Genomic DNA, 22,008 nt, shown 5'->3' with positions numbered 1-22,008 from the left:
ATAGTCAAAAGAGGTGTCAGCTCACCGGATCCAGTGTAAATAGCTGCTGGAGCCAATGCCCGAGGTTCCGGAGCGTGCTCCGGCTTGCTCCCCCTCAAATTAAGCGCTGTTTGTAGGACACTGCCTCTGATCTGTCCTACAGTCTACCAACAGCAAAGGAACACAACGATAGCTAATGTCGTTAGCTAATAGCTACTACAGAAGAACAGAGGTTACAATGGGTTATTTTAGCCTATTTGGTTACACACTCGCCGCCACAGAATGTTAACAGCAATGTAATGCCTTTTCTGGCTAATTTTATTCGTCTTACCTCCAACAAAGTGGTCACTACACAAGCGCTGGTATGCCGAGGGCTGCCAATCTTTCCTGTTTATGGCTGCTATCCATCTTCTCCGTCGGGATCTGATAAAATGATAAACCTTGCCTTGTTTGTTGATGGTTACTACATCCAGGTGCACAACAATATAGTGGCATGATGGAAGTCTTGCTGAAAATAAACACTTTCTTTGCTGCCATTCCTCAATGCTGGCTGTGGTAAACTACTGGTAGTACATGTCCAAAATGGCGGCCGCGTTTGTCGTGACGTCACGTGAAAAGGGTCTATATATATATCTATCAGCTGGATAGTACAGTGGTAACGCTCACTGACTACGACGCAGGAGATCGGGGTTCAAATCCCGGTCGGGGCAAAACATCATCCAGTAAGGGTCCTTAGGCAAAAACCCCTCATGATATATCAGCCTACCTCAGGAATGAGTGAAGACATAACTGATAGACTCATACCGGCTCAGACGTCACCCGGGCCAACAAGGTCTGCGTCAGTTAGGGAACCAGGGCAAACTGATGAGAAATGGGCTACTGGAACAAGACATCGATGGACGAGGACATTTGCTGGAATGCTACTATACAAGCAATCCCAGAGAGAGGGGATACATGCAGCGAATGTGGGACCATTGGATACTTCGAAACCCACAATCAAGCCCAGTGTTCCAACATCTGTAATCGAAATCTACTATCACAACTAGAGATTAATGAAATACAACAACCAGGAAGCCAGGTCAGCAGGGAGATGTCATCATCCCCACAACCAGAGATTGGGTACCAAGCCCCAACAGCTAACAGCCTCAACACAAGAGCTGCTGACCTGAGAAGGAAGATCGTGACCCAACTGGAAACCTGGAGCCCCCGACGAATACCGAAGCTGAGTTGCCAAGTTGCCAAGTACCTTCAGAAGATCTACTAGTAGATGTGAATGCTGCTCTGAAGACAATCACAAGAACCATCACTGAGACCAACAAGCTGATACACAGTACAGCAGCAGTAATCATGGAGATCATTGGACACAAGGTGGGCTCGGGACATAACAAACAGTATCCACCATGGAAGAGACAATAAAGGCAGCACGGAGAGAAGTTAGCCAGCTAGCTGAACTACAGAAAGGGAACATGGTGAATAAAGGGGCACCCAGGAAGTACAACTCACTCTCCGTGCCTCTGGTAACAGCGACTAACAGCTCTGGCCACCCGGTTGAAGAGATACACCAAGGAGGGAGAGGCCAGGAGAATAAACAAGCTGTTCTCCACTGAACCAGCCAAGGTGTACTCTCAGTGGCAGGGGAACAACAACCGGTCAGACCCACCAAGAGCTGAGGTGGAAAAATACTGGAAAGACATATGGGAAAGAACCAGTAACCATCTCAATGGCAGACATCCAAGAAAGAGTGTCAAAGATGAAGAGCTGGATAGCACCAGGCCCCGATATGATCCATACGTACTGGCTGAAGAAGCTAACTGCACTCCATGAATGCCTAGCAGCACAGATGAACCAGATGCTGAGGGATGGAACCCACCCAGAATGGCTAACCCAAGGCAGGACAGTCCTAATCATGAAGGACCCCCAGAAGGGACCCATCCCATCCAACTACCGGCCAATTACCTGTCTCTGCACAACATGGAAGGCCATGTCAGGCATCATTGCGGCAAAAATGAGTAAGCATGTGGCTCAATACATGAGCGAGGCACAGAAAGGAATTGGCAGTAACACCAGAGGAGCCAAGCACCAGCTACTGGTCGATAGAACAGTCGCCCGAGACTGTAAGAAGAGACAGACCAACCTGTGCACTGCCTGGATTGACTACAAGAAAGCCTACGACTCAATGCCACACACATGGATACTGGAATGTCTGGAACTGTATAAGATCAACAGGAACCTAAGGACCTTCATCCAGAACTCAATGGAAATGTGGAAGACAACCCTAGAGGCCAACTCAAAACCCATTGCCCAAGTCAACATCAAGTGCGGCATATACCAAGGAGATGCGCGATCACCACTGCTGTTCTGCATAGGCCTGAACCCCCTCAGTCAGATCATCACAAAGAGCGGCTACGGGTACCGATTCCGTAGTGGGGCAACAATCAGCCACCTGCTCTACATGGATGACATCAAGCTGTATGCCAGGAACGAGCGAGAAATAGACTTGCTGATCCACACCACCCGGATCTACAGCAATGACATAGGGATGTCATTCGGATTGGACAAGTGTGGCCGGATGGTCTCAAAGAGAGGCAAGATGATCTGGACTGAGGGGATTGACCTACCAGAGGGCAACATAGGTGATATCCAAGACAGCTACAAGTACCTTGGCATCCCACAGGCTAATGGAAACCATGAAGAAGCCACAAGGAAGTCAACCACAGCCAAATACCTCCAGAGAGTAAGGCAGGTCCTGAAAAGTCAGCTGAATGGTAAGAACAAGGTCCGAGCCATCAACATGTACGCACTACCAGTCATCAGATACCCCGCTGGTATCATAAACTGGCCAAAGGAGGAGATAGAAGCCACAGATATCAAGACTAGAAAGCTCCTCACCATGCATGGAGGGTTCCACCCCAAGTCCAGCACCCTGAGACTATACACTAAGCGGAAAGAGGGAGGCCGAGGGCTAGTGAGCGTCAAGACCACGGTCCAGGATGAAACATCGAAAATCCAAGAATACATCAGAAAGATGGCCCCAAAGGATGAACTGCTAAGTGAATGTCTCAGGCAGCAGAACCCTGATGAGAGTGCAGAGGAGGAGGAGGAGGAGGAACAGACAACCTGGAGAGACAAACCCCTACATGGCATGTACCACCGTCAGATAGAGGAAGTGGCTGATATCAAGAAATCCTACCAGTGGCTGGATAATGCAGGACTGACAGACAGCACAGAGGCACTAATCATGGCAGCACAAGAACAGGCCATAAGCACAAGAGCCATAGAGGCCAGGATCTACCAGAGTAGATCAGACCCAAGATGCAGACTGTGCAAAGAAGCCCCTGAAACAGTCCAGCACATAGTAGCAGGGTGTAAGATGCTAGCTGGATCAGCGTACATGGAGAGGCACAACCAAGTGGTTGGGATAGTATACAGGAACATCTGCAACCAGTATGGAATAGAAGTACCCAAGTCCCAATGGGCCATACCACAGAAGGTGGCTGAGAACAACAGGGCCAAGGTTCTGTGGGACGTCAGCTTCCAGACTGACAAACAGACCCTGGCTAACCAACCGGACATAGTGGTGGTGGACAAAGAGCAGAAGAGGGTGGTGGTGATAGATGTGGCGATCCCAGCTGACACCAACATCAGGAAGAAGGAACATGAGAAACTTGAGAAGCATCAAGGGTTGAAAGAGCAGCTGGAACGGATGTGGAAGGTCAAGGGTTGCATGGTCCCCGTGGTAGTGGGGGCACTTGGGGCAGTAACCCCCAAACTGGGAGAGTGGCTCGGGCAAATCCCAGGAACAACATCTGAAGCCTCAGTCCAGAAGAGCGCAGTCCTAGGAACATCGAAGATACTGCGCAGAACCCTCAAACTGCCAGGCCTCTGGTAGAGGACCCGAGCTTGAGGATGACATGGTTACCACCCCCCCCCGCTGGGGGTGAGAAGGAGATTTTATATATATATATATATATATATATATATATATATATATATATATAGGGTGGCACGGTGGTGTAGTGGTTAGCGCTGTCGCCTCACAGCAAGAAGGTCCTGGGTTCGAGCCCCAGGGCCGGCGAGGGCCTTTCTGTGTGGAGTTTGCATGTTCTCCCCGTGTCCGCGTGGGTTTCCTCCGGGTGCTCCGGTTTCCCCCACAGTCCAAAGACATGCAGGTTAGGTTAACTGGTGACTCTAAATTGACCGTAGGTGTGAATGTGAGTGTGAATGGTTGTCTGTGTCTATGTGTCAACCCTGTGATGACCTGGCAACTTGTCCAGGGTGTACCCCGCCTTTCGCCCGCAGTCAGCTGGGATAGGCTCCAGCTTGCCTGCGACCCTGTAGAAGGATAAAGCGGCTAGAGATAATGAGATGAGATGATATATATATATATATATATATATATACTGTATATTACTTATTACTTCAACTATTCAGATATCAATTTATGACTACAACCCCGATTCCAAAAAAGTTGGGACAAAGTACAAATTGTAAATAAAAACGGAACGCAATGATGTGGACGTTTCAAAATTCCATATTTTATTCAGAATAGACCATAGATTACATATCAAATGTTTAAACTGAGAAAATATATCATTTAAAGAGAAAAATTAGGTGATTTTAAATTTCATGACAACAACACATCTCAAAAAAGTTGGGACAAGGCCATGTTTACCACTGTGAGACATCCCCTTTTCTCTTTACAACAGTCTGTAAACGTCTGGGGACTGAGGAGACAAGTTGCTCAAGTTTAGGGACAGGAATGTTAACCCATTCTTGTCTAATGTAGGATTCAAGTTGTTCAACTGTCTTAGGTCTTTTTTGTCCTATCTTCCGTTTTATGATGCGCCAAATGTTTTCTATGGGTGAAAGATCTGGACTGCAGGCTGGCCAGTTCAGTACCTGGACCCTTCTTCTACGCAGCCATAATGCTGTAATTGATGCAGTATGTGGTTTGGCATTGTCATGTTGGAAAATGCAAGGTCTTCCCTGAAAGAGACGTCGTCTGGATGGGAGCATATGTTGCTCTAGAACCTGGATATACCTTTCAGCATTGATGGTGTCTTTCCAGATGTGTAAGCTGCCCATGCCACACACACTAATGCAACCCCATACCATCAGAGATGCAGGCTTCTGAACTGAGCACTGATAACAACTTGGGTCGTCCTTCTCCTCTTTAGTCCGAATGACACGGCGTCCCTGATTTCCATAAAGAAGTTCAAATTTTGATTCGTCTGACCACAGAACACTTTTCCACTTTGCCACAGTCCATTTTAAATGAGCCTTGGCCCAGAGAAGACGTCTGCGCTTCTGGATCATGTTTAGATACGGCTTCTTCTTTGAACTATGGAGTTTTAGCTGGCAATGGTGGATGGCACAGTGAATTGTGTTCACAGATAATGTTCCCTGGAAATATTCCTGAGCCCATTTTGTGATTTCCAATACAGAAGCATGCCTGTATGTGATGCAGTGCCGTCTAAGGGCCCGAAGATCACGGGCACCCAGTATGGTTTCCCGGCCTTGACCCTTACGCACAGAGATTCTTCCAGATTCTCTGAATCTTTTGATGATATTATGCACTGTAGATGATGATATGTTCAAACTCTTTGCAATTTTACACTGTCGAACTCCTTTCTGATATTGCTCCACTATTTGTCGGCGCAGAATTAGGGGGATTGGTGATCCTCTTCCCATCTTTACTTCTGAGAGCTGCTGCCACTCCAAGATGCTCTTTTTATACCCAGTCATGTTAATAACCTATTGCCAATTGACCTAATGAGTTGCAATTTGGTCTTCCAGCTGTTCCTTTTTTGTACCTTTAACTTTTAACTTTTCTGATTCAGATTCAGAATATTTATTGTCATTGTCACAAAAAAGAACAACGAAATTTTGTTTGGAGCATCCATACAGCAGAGTTGATAAAGTGCAAACCCATAAATAAATACATACCCCCTAAGTAACCCAGTGTAAGCATTTGACCCAGTACTACATCAGTACAACAAAAAGCAGCATGGCAAATAGCAGCATAAGTTCAAGTCATCAATGTTGATAAAGTGCAGAGCAGGGACATTCAGACAGATACCTGAGTATTATGACATTGTATAAACAGTGCAAAAACCAGATCAGTGCCATTATAATTTTATAACGTTTCCAGCCTCTTATTGCCGCTGTCCCAACTTTTTTGAGATGTGTTGCTGTCATCAAATTTCAAATGAGCCAATATCTCATCTCATCTCATTATCTGTAGCCGCTTTATCCTGTTCTACAGGGTCGCAGGCAAGCTGGAGCCTATCCCAGCTGACTACGGGCGAAAGGCGGGGTACACCTTGGACAAGTCGCCAGGTCATCACAGGGCTGACACATAGACACAGACAACCATTCACACTCACATTCACACCTACGGTCAATTTAGAGTCACCAGTTAACCTAACCTGCATGTCTTTGGACTGCAGGGGAAACCGGAGCACCCGGAGGAAACCCACGCAGACACGGGGAGAACATGCAAACTCCGCACAGAAAGGCCCTCGCTGGCCACGGGGCTCAAACCCAGACCTTCTTGCTGTGAGGCAACAGCGCTAACCACTACACCACCGTGCCGCCCCAAATGAGCCAATATTTGGCATGAAATTTCAAAATGTCTCACTTTCGACATTTGATATGTTGTCTATGTTCTATTGTGAATACAATATCAGTTTTTGAGATTTGTAAATTATTGCATTCCGTTTTCATTTACAATTTGTACTTTGTCCCAACTTTTTTGGAATCGGGGTTGTATATCATATAATTAATTATATATCTATATCCATGTCTATACATGCATGTCTAACATGCCATCTGGACACAAGCTGGGGTCTGATCAGCCCCGGCTGGGTAATCTGGATGAGGGTGTATGATGTTGAAAGACCCGAAACACCCAATGATTCCAGGAACATCACTGACGATGTGTCCAGTTGCATCAGTAGATGTGTTTCCACAGCTAATACCATGCTCACAATGGAGAAGAACAAGATAAAAACAAAACAAATAGTCAATGACTCAAAAAAGAACAAAATAAAAAAATACACAGTAAATAGCCAGTTATGATTAATCCCCTTCATCCTTATACCTTGTGAAAATCAAATTTTTGTTCATCTTTTTAAACCACTTCATGTCTGGACATCTCTTGAGCCCCTAATTTAAACTGTTCCACCACTTTACTCCACAAACAGAAATACAAAAACTTTTCTTGGTTGTGTGCACCCTTTAATTTTTAAATTTAAATAAACCCCTTAAATTATAACTCCCTTCTCTTTCAGTGAACAGTTTTTGAATATTATGTGGTAGTTGATTATTGTTTGCTTTGAATAATATTTGTGCTGTTTGATAGTCCACCAGATCTACAAATTTCAGTATTTCTGACTTTAAGAATAATGTATTTGTATGATCCTGATAACCATCCTTGTGTATAATCCTTATTGATCTTTTTTGGAGAATGAATAATGAATGTATTGTATTTTTGTAATTATTGCCTCATACCTCTGCACAGTAACTTAAATAAGGTGAAACCAGGGAACAGTAAAGAATCCGGAGTGAATTGTGATCTAGAAACTGCTTGACTTTGTTTAATATTGCAATATTTCTTGATACTTTGGATTGTATGGTTTTTTATATGTGGTTTCTAGCTGAGTTTTTCATCAATAGTTGTTCCAAGAAATTTGATTTCCTTAACTCTTTCTACAACCCCGATTCCAAAAAAGTTGGGACAAAGTACAAATTGTAAATAAAAACAGAATGCAATGATGTGGAAGTTTCAAAATTCCATATTTTATTCAGAATAGAACATAGATGGCATATCAAATGTTTAAACTGAGAAAATGTATCATTTAAAGAGAAAAATTAGGTGATTTTAAATTTCATGACAACAACACATCTCAAAAAAGTTGGGACAAGGCCATGTTTACCACTGTGAGACATCCCCTTTTCTCTTTACAACAGTCTGTAAATGTCTGGGGACTGAGGAGACAAGTTGCTCAAGTTTAGGGATAGGAATGTTAACCCATTCTTGTCTAATGTAGGATTCTAGTTGCTCAACTGTCTTCGGTCTTTTTTGTCGTATCTTCCGTTTTATGATGCGCCAAATGTTTTCTATGGGTGAAATATCTGGACTGCAGGCTGGCCAGTTCAGTACCCGGACCCTTCTTCTACGCAGCCATGATGCTGTAATTGGTGCAGTTTGTGGTTTGGCATTGTCATGTTGGAAAATGCAAGGTCTTCCCTGAAAGAGACGTTGTCTGGATGGGAGCATATGTTGCTCTAGAACCTGGATATACCTTTCAGCATTGATGGTGTCTTTCCAGATGTGTAAGCTGCCCATGCCACATGCACTAATGCAACCCCATACCATCAGAGATGCAGGCTTCTGAACTGAGCGCTGATAACAACTTGGGTTGTCCTTCTCCTCTTTAGTCCGAATGACACGGCGTCCCTGATTTCCATAAAGAACTTCAAATTTTGATTCGTCTGACCACAGAACAGTTTTCCACTTTGCCACAGTCCATTTTAAATGAGCCTTGGCCCAGAGAAGATGTCTGCACTTCTGGATCATGTTTAGATATGGCTTCTTCTTTGAACTATAGAGTTTTAGCTGGCAACGGCGGATGGCACGGTGAATTGTGTTCACAGATAATGTTCTCTGGAAATATTCCTGAGCCCATTTTGTGATTTCCAATACAGAAGCATGCCTGTATGTGATGCAGTGCCGACTAAGGGCCCGAAGATCACGGGCACCCAGTATGGTTTTCTGGCCTTGACCCTTACGCACAGAGATTCTTCCAGATTCTCTGAATCTTTTGATGATATTATGCACTGTAGATGATGATATGTTCAAACTTTTTGCAATTTTACACTGTTGAACTCCTTTGTGATATTGCTCCACTATTTGTCGGTGCAGCATTACGGGGATTGGTGATCCTCTTCCCATCTTTACTTCTGAGAGCTGCTGCCACTCCAAGATGCTCTTTTTATACCCAGTCATGTTAATGACCTATTGCCAATTGACCTAATGAGTTGCAATTTGGTCCTCGAGCTGTTCCTTTTTTGTACCTTTAACTTTTCCAGCCTCTTATTGCCCTGTCCCAACTTTTTTGAGATGTGTTGCTGTCATGAAATTTCAAATAAGACAATATTTGGCATGAAATTTCAAAATGTCTCACTTTTGACATTTCATATGTTGTCTATGTTCTATTGTGAATACAATATCAGTTTTTGAGATTTGTAAATTATTGCATTCCGTTTTTATTTACAATTTGTACTTTGTCCCAACTTTTTTGGAATCGGGGTTGTATAATAACCCCATCTATTTGAGTATTTGTGTGTTTGTTTTGTTGTTACCAAATAATATTACTTTGGATTTGTTCAAGTTTAATGATAATTTGTTACTGTTGAACCATATTATGAATTTACTTATTTCTGTAGTGATCTCATGCAATAGTTCCATTAAATTATCACCAGGAAAGAGGATATTTGTATCATCAGCAAACAAGACAAGCTTCATTACTTTAGATACACTACATATGTCGTTGATATATAGTATAAAAAAACTTTGGTCCTAACACTGACCCCTGGGGAACACCACAAGTTATGTCCAAACATGAGGAAGAACAATCTCCCAGCTTCACAAACTGTCTCCTGTTACTTAAGTAGCTTTTAACCCAGTTTAAAACTATACCCCTGATGCCATATCATTCCAGTTTTTTTATTAATATGTCGTGATTTATTGTATCAAATGCTTTCTTTAAATCAATGAATATTCCAACTGCATGTTTTTTCTGCTCTATGAAATTGATTTCTTCAACTAATTCTATTAAAGCCAGCGATGTTGATCTATATACTCTAAATCCATATTGACTGTCACTAAGTAGTTTATGTTTGTCAATAAATTTATCCAATCGGTTATTGAAAAGTTTTTCAAGAATTTTGGAGAATTGCGGAAGTAGTGAGACAGGTCTATAGCTTGTGAAGTGGTGTTTGCTCCCAGATTTGTACAGAGGAATGACTTTTGCTGTTTTCATTCTGTTTGGAAATATACCAGTTAGAAATGACAAATTACATATGTGAATGGTTTGGATATTCCATCAATAACATTTTTCAATATCATCATGTCAATGGGCGGCACGGTGGTGTCGTGGTTAGCACTGTCGCCTCACAGCAAGAAGGTCCGGGTTTGAGCCCCGTGGCCAGCGAGGGCCTTTCTGTGTGGAGTTTGCATGTTCTCCCCGTGTCTGCATGGGTTTCCTCCAGATGCTCCGGTTTCCTCCACAGTCTAAAGACATGCAGGTTAGATTAACTGGTGACTCTAAATTGACCATAGGTGTGAGTGGTTGCCTGTGTCTATGTGTCAGCCCTGTGATGACCTGACGACTTGTCCAGGGTGTACCCCGCCTTTCGCCCGTAGTCAGCTGGGATAGGCTCCAGCTTGCCTGCAACCCTGTAGAAGGATAAAGCGGCTAGAGATAATGACATGAGATCATGTTAATGCCATCACAGTCGGTAGATTTTTTTGTTCATACATTTCCCAACAATATCTACAATTTATTTTTCTTCCACTGCTGTAAGGAACATTGAAAAAGGATTATTATCTATCAAATTGCCCAGATTTTCAACAGATGTTCCTGGATCCGGGATTTGTTCTGCTAAGACTGGTCCTACGTTTACAAAGTAATGGTTGAAACTATTAACTACCACATCCATATTATATTCATCTTTGTCATTATTAAGAAAGTACCTTGGATAATTTATATATCTTGACCCATTTTTTATAATACTGTTCAAAGTGCTCCAAATTACTTTGATATTATTTCTGTTTTCGTTTAATAATTTCTTATAATATTCTTTCTTAGTAGCCCTTATAATATTAGTTAATTTATTTTTATATTTTTTTATATCTATCCTCTGCCTCTTTAGTTTTCTGCTTTATGAACTCTCTCTACAATGTATTTTTCTTTTTACAGGCATTTTGTAAACCCCTTGTAATCGATGGACATACTGTATGTTTGACGTTTTTACTGTATTGAACAATTGGGCAATTTTTATTATATAATGATGTAAATATCCTCAAGAATTCCTCATATGCTTTATTTATGTCTTTTACTTGGTATATTTCATCCCAATTTTGTGCCAGCAAGTCATTTCTAAAAGTGTTCATTGATTCCTCTTATCTAAGTCATCTGAAAAGTTTTGTTTTCTGGTTTATTATTCCCAAATTTTGTTTCATAAACTGAGAAAACTGGTAAATGATCACTGATATCATTTATCAATAGTCCACTTACTAAATTGTCATTAAAACTGTTAGTGAATATATTGTCTATGAGGGTGGCTCCGTGCGAGGTGATTCTGCTGGGTCCAGTAATTTTCGGGAATAAGGCCATACTGGACATTGGGTTGATAAAATTGTCTATCATTTTGCGTTTATTTGGATTGAACAGGTCAATATTGAAGTCTCCGCATATGAAGACTGTTTTGTGACTCACTTTTGAAAACGTTTCCTCTGTCCAGTTATTGAAGACTTCAGTACTAGAATCTGGAGCTCTATATATGCAACTAACAATTACATTTTTATTTTTCTCTCTGCAAATTTCAACTGGGCGGCACGGTGGTGTAGTGGTTAGCGCTGTCGCCTCACAGCAAGAAGGTCCGGGTTCGATCCCTGTGGCCGGCGAGGGCCTTTCTGTGTGGAGTTTGAATGTTCTCCCCGTGTCCGCGTGGGTTTCCTCCGGGTGCTCCGGTTTCCCCCACAGTCCAAAGACATGCAGGTTAGGTTAACTGGTGACTCTAAATTGACCGTAGGTGTGAATGTGAGTGTGAATGGTTGTCTGTATCTATGTGTCAGCCCTGTGATGACCTGGCGACTTGTCTAGGGTGTACCCCGCCTCTCGCCCATAGTCAGCCGGGATAGGCTCCAGCTTGCCTGTGACCCTGTAGAAGGATAAAGCGGCTAGAGATAATGAGATGAGAAATTTCAACTGTTATGCATTCCAGTGTGTTGTCAATTACTGTTGATATACTTTCCATCACACTGAATTTCAAGGCCCTATCCACAAATATGGCCACTCCCCCTCCACTCTTGTTTTGTCTATTTATGTAGTTGAATTTATAGCCCTCCATCTCAAAGTTCATGCCTTTGACATTATGTATCCAAGTTTCAGATATTGCTATGATGCTGAATGGATGCGAAAACTGATGTAGATATTCCTTGATGAGATTGAAATTTGCATACATGCTTCTGCTATTGAAGTGGATAATTGAGAGTTTGCCATCTGCTTTAATGCTCCGATTGAACTGTTCATCAGTAGAATAAAAGCAGTTGTTGTTAATGGCAGAGAATAAATTATTGTCCGGGTGTATGTCATATTCCAAATCCTGTGATTTGTAATCAGTGTACTCAAATGATTTTAGTTCCAGTAAATCCTGTTCCGTAATCCTCTGAGATATGTGGCTTATGGTCCTGCTCATGATGGTCACTGATACTTTGCCAGGTCCTCAATGTTTTTAACAACCAATATTTTGGCCTCCTCAGATGTACCATTTAGCTTAATAAACACCTTACAGTTTATCATCCAAGTGTTCTGAATTTCCCTCTGTTTCTTTAAGACACGTGCACGCCTGGCTATATCTGCATTTTGTTTGGTCAGATGGTTGTTTATGGAGACGTTGGATCCCTTTAGCTTGTACCCTTGCTTTAATAGTGCAGTCTTATGTTTCCTGTTGACAAACCTCATGGTGATGGTTTGCTTGTCGCTGGTGTTCCTCCTTGGTAGCGGGTGGCACGCCTCGATGTTATTGCAGTCCAGGCGAATTCCCTTGGACTGCAGGAAAGCAGCTACCTGCTGCTCCGTGGAGCTCACATCCAGCTCCCTGGGTTCCCCCCGTTGGTAGCGGTCACCGCTCGAGTGTACGACCAAGGTTTTACCTGGAGCCCGGTGACGACAACATTGTTCATTCTGGAGTATTGCTCCAGGTCAGCCATTTGGCTTTCCAGGTAGGCAATTCGCTTGTCTTTCTCTGCATTCTGAATCTACAGCGTTTTCACTTCCTTCACCAAGTCCAATATGCTCTTCTGCTGCAGCCTGACAGCAGAAACTTCTTCAGTTATGAAGTCGAGTGACTTTTTTATGTCATTGACTTCCTCAGCAGTGGGGATCTTCTTTGGACCCATGTAGCCCGGTAGCAAGTTGCTGGGACAGCCAGATTTCGCCGGTCAGCTGTGAGCACAGCCAGCTGTTAACCTCACTACCTTTCTGAAGTTTCCCACTAGAGGAAGTGTTGCATCTGCACAGACCAACAGTTACATCTTTAAATGTAAGATTACGACTTTAAAGCCAATGTGCAGTAAACAAGAGTCATCAGGAGATGACATACAAGTGGTGCTTGAAAGTCTGTGAACCCTTTAGAATTTTCTATATTTCTGCATAAAACATCATTTCAAACAAGTCCTAAAAGTAGATAAAGAAAACCCAGTTAAACAAATGAGACAAAAATATTGTACTTCATCATTTATTTATTGAGGCAAATGATCCATCCATCCATCCATCCATCCAATATCTGTAGCCGGTTATCCTGTTCTACAGGGTCGCAGGAAAGCTGGAGCCTATGCCAGCTGACTATGGGCGAGAGGCGGGGTACACCCTAGACAAGTTTTCCAGGTTATCGCAGAGGAAAATGATCCAATATTACATATCTGTGAGTGACAAAAGTATGTGAACCTTTGCTTTCAGTATCTGGTGTGACCCCCTTGCAACTAAACATTTCCGGTAACTATTGATCAGTCCTGCACACTGGCTTGGAGGAATTTTAGCCCATTCCCCCATACAGAACAGCTTCAACTCTGGGATATTGTGGGTTTCCTCACATGAACTGCTCGCTTCAGGTCCTTTCACAACATTTCGATTGGATTAAGGCCAGGACTTTGACTTGGCCATTCCAAAACATTAACTTTATTCTTCTTTAACCATTCTTTGGTAGAACGACTTGTGTGCTTACGGTCGTTGTCTTGCTGCATGATCCGCCTTCTCTTGAGATTCAGTTCTTGGACAGATGTCCTGACAGTTTCCTTTAGAATTCACTGGTATAATTCAGAATCCATTGTTCCATCAATGATGGCAAGCTGCCCTGGCCCAGATGCAGCAAAACAGGCCAAATTCATGATACTACCACCACCAGGTTTCACAGATGGGATAAGGTTCTTATGCTGGAATGCAGTATTTTCCTTTCTCCAAATATAATGCTTCTCATTTAAACCTAAAAGTTCTATTTTGGTCTCACTTGTCCACAAAACATTCTTCCAATAGCCTTCTGGCTTGTCCACGTGATCTTTAGCAATGTTCTTTTTGGAGAGCAGTGGCTTTCTCCTTGCAACCCTGCCATGCACACCATTGTTGTTCAGTGTTCTCCTGATGGTGGACTCATGAACATTAACATTAGCCAATGTGAGAGAGGCCTTCAGTTGCTTAGAAGTTACCTTGGGGTCCTTTGTGACCTCGCCGACTATTACACGTCTTGCTCTTGGAGTGATCTTTGTTGGTCGACCACTCCTGGGGAGGGTAACAATGATCTTGAATTTCCTCCATTTGTACACAATCTGTCTGACTGTGGATTGGTGGAGTCCAAACTCTTTATAGATGGTTTTGTAACCTTTTCCAGCCTGATGAGCATCAACAACGCTTTTTCTGAGGTCCTCAGAAATCTCTTTTGTTTGTGCCATGATACACTTCCGCAGTGTGTTGTGAAGATCAGACTTTGATAGATCCCTGTTCTTTAAATAAAACAGGGTGCCCACTCACACCTGATTGTCATCCCATTGATTGAAAACACCTGACTCTAATTTCACCTTCAAATTAACTGCGAATCCTAGAGGTTCACATACTTTTGCCACTCACAGATATGTAATCTTTGATCATTTTCCTCAATAAATAAATGACCAAGTATAATATATTTTGTCTCATTTGTTTAACTGGGCTCTCTTTATCTACTTTTAGGACTTGTGTGAAAATCTGATGATGAATTTAGGTAATATGCAGAAATATAGAAAATTCTAAAGGGTTCACAAACTTTCAAGTACTACTGTATCCCCTTGGCCCCCACATGAAACCCCACTCCAGATATTCTTAAGTTGAATTGGTTGCCGTGGAAATGCAGGAAAAATAAAAAATCACAGAAATCCCAAAATGTCAGAAGGCTCAACTCCATTAGTCACTTAACATAACTATCAGGTTTCATGAAAAAAAATCCTAATAGTTTTTGAGTCATGCTCCAGAAACTAAAATGTTTACAGATGGATAGACAGATGGATGGATGGACAGATGGATAGAGCAATAGCTATATCCCCCGCATTATATGTGTAAGAATATAATCCTGAATACTCCTAAACCTACTCTTGTAAATGCGCGGCCCAAGGGTGACTGTCGTTTAGTGTAGCAGTTTAGGGTTTACTTTAGGCCAGCTACAATACGTGCTGCTCTGTATATTTTGCACTTCCACATGTTCTGTTCCCGTTTCATATCCTGATTTTGTCTATGTTTTCGTGTGAAACATCCTGTTAAGACTGTGCATAACTCTTGTGTGACCTTGACTGTGTGCAAGCACATTCTGTAATTTTCCACTGCTGACACTCCCTGCGAGGAGTGTATATAAACGCCCCGACGCAGCTGCGCGTTGGGCACGGCTGAGAATAAACCAGATTGATTTAACTCGTGTGGTTTGTCCTCCTTTGTCCCAGGAGTACTCCTTGGTAACGCATCTGAACAGCACACAGCGCAATCCTAACAATTTGGTGACCCCGACGTGATACTCTCAATCAGGTAAGACATGTTTGATTGACTACCTGGTTGGCAGTAGCTCCGTAGCGCCCTAAGGAGGGCTTTGTTTTCCCTGGTTCGAGTCCAGGAAGAGCGCGCTATAGAAATTTGGATAAATATCTGCTGTTTGTTTCTGTTCAGATCCGTTTGCTTTACTGTACAATGGGGGGCTCGTATCCTAAACCTGAGGTCACAGACACCCCGGCGGAATGGATGAATAAGTGCGGTTTAGGCTATTACGTTACGCCGTGGCTGGACAATTTGGCTGGGTGGACGGAGGCAAATCCTCAGATTCCATCATATCCCCGTGATGGGACGTTTAATCCAGGCTTCCTTGCTTCAGCGCACCATATGATTTACGAAAGCTTAGGCGATCCGGATTGGGACCGCCCTTATATGCGCGCAGGGTATGGTAAATGGTTTGACATGAAGAAGGTATGGGATAAATCAAAGGGTGTTTACACCCCGAGACCTGTTTTAAAGGCTATTCCAAAACCAAAACTTTCTCAGTCAACCTCCCATGTAAAGCGAGGGAGGAATAGTTACGTCCCACTCATTCCTCATCTCATATACATGTCCAGTAAATTTGTTAGCACATGATTTAATGTGCAAATTAGAAGTAAATCTCACATCCACTCCAGATGGACTAACTATTGAAGTAAGTGAAATGTGCGGTGTGCAGTATGGGTTTGGAAGCCCTCTGTATGTGTATGTCTGGCAGCTCTGTTCAGATCAGCTCACACAAACTCCAAAACACCTTGTACAGCTCGCACACTTGAACACCTCATCAGTTGACACAGATTATATGATGAGGAGCGTTTGCTCGAAATAGTCAATGTGTTGCAACCTAGAAATGACGTCGCTGTGAATATAAAGGAAGAAATAGCTCCGGCTCAGGAAGGTGGCCATCCGCGTCAACGCACCGTGTCGACATTTTTTTTTTTGGAGGGACACACCGAATGCTTTGCAGCTCCTGCGTGAGCAGTTAACTAGGTATTTCTCCGCCTGATGTTTTTGCCCTATCCAGTTCTGTGCTGCCACATAACATTCTGAACGCTGCTTGTACGTCCCAAGCTCCTTCCCCTGTTCTCTCTGCTCTTCCTAACACCCTGTGGGCGGATCATAAGGACGATGTGGGCTCTGTGAGCTGCTCTCCGTATGAAGCTGTTATTAAACACTCTACACCTGTTTATGTTAAACAATACCCTCTGTCTCCTAGTAAGCTCAATGGTATTGACAATATTCTAAAATCTCTTTTGCAGCAAGGTGTCGTGGTTCCTTGTGTCAGCCCGTATAACACCCCAGTGAACCCGGTCCCAAAACCGGATGGCACATGGCGCTTCACTCAAGACCTACGTAAAATAAATGAACTCATCGTTCCCGTGGCTCCAGTGGTCCCTGACGTTCCTTCTCTTATGTCTTCTATTCCGTGTGACCATGCTTATTTCTCTGTGATTGATTTGTGCTCTGCCTTTTACAGTGTTCCTGTGGGCCATGAGACTCAGCCCCTGTTTGCTTTCACACACAGGGGAAGACAATACACGTGGACGCGGTTGCCACAGGGTTTCATTGACTCACCGGCGGTCTTCACTGCCGTATTGCGGGACGCGCTGGCTGATCTCTGTCTTCCCCGGGGCTCCACGGTGCTCCAGTACGCGGATGATCTCCTGGTAACGGCGGAGGATCAAGACGCTTGTGCTGCCGCCACATTGTCTCTCCTCACACTCCTGGCGCAGAAGGGTTTCAAGGTCTCCCGCACGAAGTTGCAGTTTTGCCTCACAACTGTTCGCTACTTGGGACATGACCTCTCCCAGGGTTCCAGGAGGCTTAGCCCGGAACACGTTCAAGTCATTATGGACACTCAGGTGCCTGCAACCAAGCACGCTCTCATGGCATTTCTGGGCCTCATCAATTACTGTCGTCAATGGATCCCTGACTGTTCAATCTATGACAAGTGTTTGCGTTCAGCTATAAGTCACTCAGATCCTTTGACTCAGCCCTTGGTCTGGACTGAGGACATGCTAACGGCCTTCAAGGCTCTGAAGCAAGCTTTGTGCTCCGCCCCTGCTCTCGGGCTGCCGAACTATCGTTTGCCGTTTCACCTGTATGTGTGCAATCAGAAGGGGACCGCCTCTGGGGTGCTGGTTCAGGAGCACGGGGGGGGGCATGCGACCTTGCGCGTTTCTGTCTAAAACTCTTGACGCTGTGGCACAAGGGCTTCCTGGCTGTCTTAGGGCTGTTGCTGCGTGTGCTCTCATGGTCACGGACGCTGAAAAACTTGTTTTGTCGCATCCGCTCATTTTACACACTTCACATGACATCGTGTACATTCTGCGGAATCTTAGCACTCAGCATTTGTCTGCTCAGCGTCGCTCTGGCTATGAGTTTATTCTTTTGGCCACAGAGCATCTCACTGTTAAGCCATCCTCGTCGTTTGATTCTGTCGCCCACGCTCTTCAGCGTCTTCTTAACTCACAGGATGACGATGTTGCGTTTGACTCACATGACTGTCTTTCTAATATCGTTTTTGAGACTAGCATCTGCCCAGACTTACACTCCACCCCTCTTTCCACAGGCGATTCTCTTTTTGTAGATGGTTCCTGTTCCCGCCCTGCGGATGGTGTGTTCCTGTGTGGTTACTCTGTTTGTCGCCTCCCTGATGAAATTGTTGAAGCTCATTCTTTGCCTTTTTCTTCTGCTCAGGCTGCGGAGCTCTATGCTTTGACTCGCGCGTGTATTTTTGGCTCAAGACACAGACGTTACTATTTACACCGACTCACGCTACGCTTTCGGCGTGGCGCACGACTTCGGCCGCATTTGGGTGTCTCGGGGGTTTACGACAGCCAACGGTAAGCCCATTTCTCATTCTTCACTTGTTACTGATTTAATCACCGCCTGTCTCCTTCCGTGCACGTTGGCCATTGTTAAGACACGCGCGCACACAAGAGGGGACTCATTTGAAGTAAAGGGCAATTCATTCGCTGATCGAGTCGCTAAAGCTGCAGCCGCATCCGGTGTCCTGCCTCCAGGCTTTAACTGCGCTTTAGTTTCTACTGATCGCATGGTTAGCGCTGTCTTACCTGACATAGATCTCATTTCTATCCAGGCCTCGGCCTCTGTGGCAGATACGCAGTTCTGGGACGCCCAGGGCGCGACAGAGAAGAGTGGCGTTTTGCTTGACGCACAGGGCCGTCTTTGTTTACCTTGTCACTGTACTCCCTTTCTCGTCCGCGAGTTCCATGGTCCCACTCATCGCGGCCGAAGAGGGGTAGTGGAGGATATGAACAGAACATTCTGCATCAATAATTTGCACACAGACGCACACAATATTCTGGACAAGTGTTTAACGTGCGCCCAGAATAATCTATCTAAACCAGGCGTGGTACATCAGCACCTTCCCATACCCGACACGCCTTTCCAAGAATGGCAGATCGACTTCACTCACATGCCAAAGCAGGGCCCGTTCAAATACCTTTTGGTCATGATTGACAAATTTTCACGGTGGATTGAGGCTTTCCCGTGTAGCAAAGAGAACGCCCGAACAGCAGTGAACAAACTTACACAGGAAATTATCCCACGTTATGGTCTTCCGGTAGGAATTGACTCTGATAAGGGAACGCCGTTCACCTCTAAGGTAACGCAGGAGCTATGTAAAGACCTCAAGATCAATTGGCGTTTTCATATCTCATACCATCCACAGTCCTCTGGCATTGTGGAGCGCGCGAATAGAACAATTAAGGGTAAGTTGCGTAAGGCTATGCAAGACGCAGGCACGAAAAATTGGGTCCAAGTTTTACCGTTGGTCCTCGCTGATATGCGCATGACTGCTCAGGTCGCTCTCGACAATTTATCTCCGTACGAGCTCGTCATGGGACGCCCCTTTCCTGTCCCTTGGCGTAGAGGCATGCAGGTTATAGGAACGGGTGATCTTGAAGTACATCTCAGCGAGTACGCGGTGGGTCTCATGCGGGTGCTGGATGAGTATTGGGCGAGAGTAAATTCCAAAAAGCCTCCCATTCCAGAGGCACACACTCACCCCTTTGAGGTAGGGGACAGAGTTTTAGTAAAGAGATTTGCTAAACTAAACGCTCCCATGGAGGAGTCACCCTACAGTGGGCCCACCGATGTACTCGCTGTAACTCGCACGGCTGTGCTAACGGACCTTTTTCCACAGTGGATCCATGCCAGCAGAATAAAGAAGGCTCCAATGTAATAGAAATCTATATTGTTGATGCTTAACAGACTTTTGTGTTTCAGAAAGTTGCTGTGACAATAGCTGACGGCCTTTTCAGGGATCCCCTTCCAGCATCTGGAGCAATCCAGTTTCGGCTGATCTACAAAGAGGGGATGGTTGGTGAGTCTTGCAAAGTTCTGGGCTGAAGAGTCTGAAATGCACGGGAGCCTGTGACATTTTTCGCCGTCTGCACCCTGTGAGCATTAGAGAACAAAGTCAGTGACCAGTATGACTTTCTTCATCATCGTGCTGATCTCAACGCTTGGGGCAGGGTTACCCGCACAAGCAATACACCGGGACCCAAGGGATAACAAGTTTTGGAAATATGTAAACTTCACTGTAAAAACATCAATGAATATGAGTAAACCCTGCTATGTGTGTTCTTTGTTACCCCATGACAGCAGCGCTCCCTTTCCGGTCCGAATAGCCCCGTCTAACTACTCTGAGGTTAATATGACATGGCTCAGCCTGTGGCCCATTTCTTTTCCGTTGTTGCATGGATCGTATATATAATATGATGATCTCGCACACAGGTTATGTCCCTGTGTCGGCCACGACTGGGGTGTGAATAATACTCTGGGCTTGCGTCAGAGTATTAAAGAGGGGATTGTAAGAATATAATCCTGAATACTCCTAAACCTACTCTTGTAAATGCGGTGCCCAAGGGTGACTGTCGTTTAGTGTAGCAGTTTAGGGTTTACTTTAGGCCAGCTACAATACGTGCTGCTCTGTATATTTTGCACTTCCACATGTTCTGTTCCCGTTTCATATCCTGATTTTGTCTATGTTTTCGTGTGAAACATCCTGTTAAGACTGTGCATAACTCTTGTGTGACCTTGACTGTGTGCAAGCACATTCTGTAATTTTCCACTGCTGACACTCCCTGCGAGGAGTGTATATAAACGCCCCGACGCAGCTGCGCGTTGGGCACGGCTGAGAATAAACCAGATTGATTTAACTCGTGTGGTTTGTCCTCCTTTGTCCCAGGAGTACTCCTTGGTAACGCATCTGAACAGCACACAGCACAATCCTAACAATATGTCTGGAGGAAAATAATAGGACGGGGCTCAGCAATGAAAATGGTGGATGCCCATTCCATGGCCTGTAGCCTATGTTGTGATGTGGTGGAGTGTGATATCAGTCTCAGCAACTCCTGAACCAAGCAGTGAAACTTTCTTGCCTACTTCTTCATTCTTGCCTACTTCTCAGGATAGGACGTACCCAAAATGTTCTTTTCCCTCTTTTTTGGAAAACAACAAGCAAAAGCTCATCACTTGTCAATTTGAACTTCACACAATTATTTTTGTGGAATGCCTGCATACTCATGCCCATTTAAAGCAATAGCCTAATGATTACATAAGCAGCTTTGGGACCAAAAGGTTGCCAGTTTGATTCCCTGGACCAGCAGGAATGGCTGAAGTGCCCTTGAGCAAGGCAGCTAACCCCCAACTGCTCCCCAGGCCACTCTGGGTATGTTGTATGTCGTTCTGGATGAAAGCATCTGCTAAATGCTTGTCAATCAATCAATCAATCATGTTGAGCAAGCTCGGACCCCCACGACCCTGCCTCTCCAACCGACTTTATCCTGTATTACTGCAGGCAGTTCTTCTACTAGGCAGCCCATGTTGTCCCGCAGTTGATTGATGTAGGTATGTGCAGGATGACCCACAGAGGTGGTACCATGTTTGGGCTGCCATAGAAGGAGATTGCTTGCCAGGTCTTCCTTGTTGCACCAGCAGTGGCCAGCAAACTGTAATCTTCTCTCCCAGATGGTTGCCGATACGGGGGGAATAAATCCATGTAGTTCTTTATTTGTTAGATGGTCTTTCCAGGAGATATTTAAAGCTGTTCTTAACATTCTTGTAATCCAGCCACTGGGGGTGCATAAGCGAACTCTTGGTGCTGATCCCAAGCCAAGATAAATGGAGAGGGTTGCGTCAGGAAGGGCATCCAGCACAAAACTGTGCC

This window comes from Neoarius graeffei, chromosome 2 (genome assembly GCF_027579695.1).
Source record: "Neoarius graeffei isolate fNeoGra1 chromosome 2, fNeoGra1.pri, whole genome shotgun sequence".
Taxonomy (NCBI): domain Eukaryota; kingdom Metazoa; phylum Chordata; class Actinopteri; order Siluriformes; family Ariidae; genus Neoarius; species Neoarius graeffei.
The sequence above is the reverse complement of the archived record's forward strand: the minus strand, read 5'-3'. Positions refer to the sequence as shown.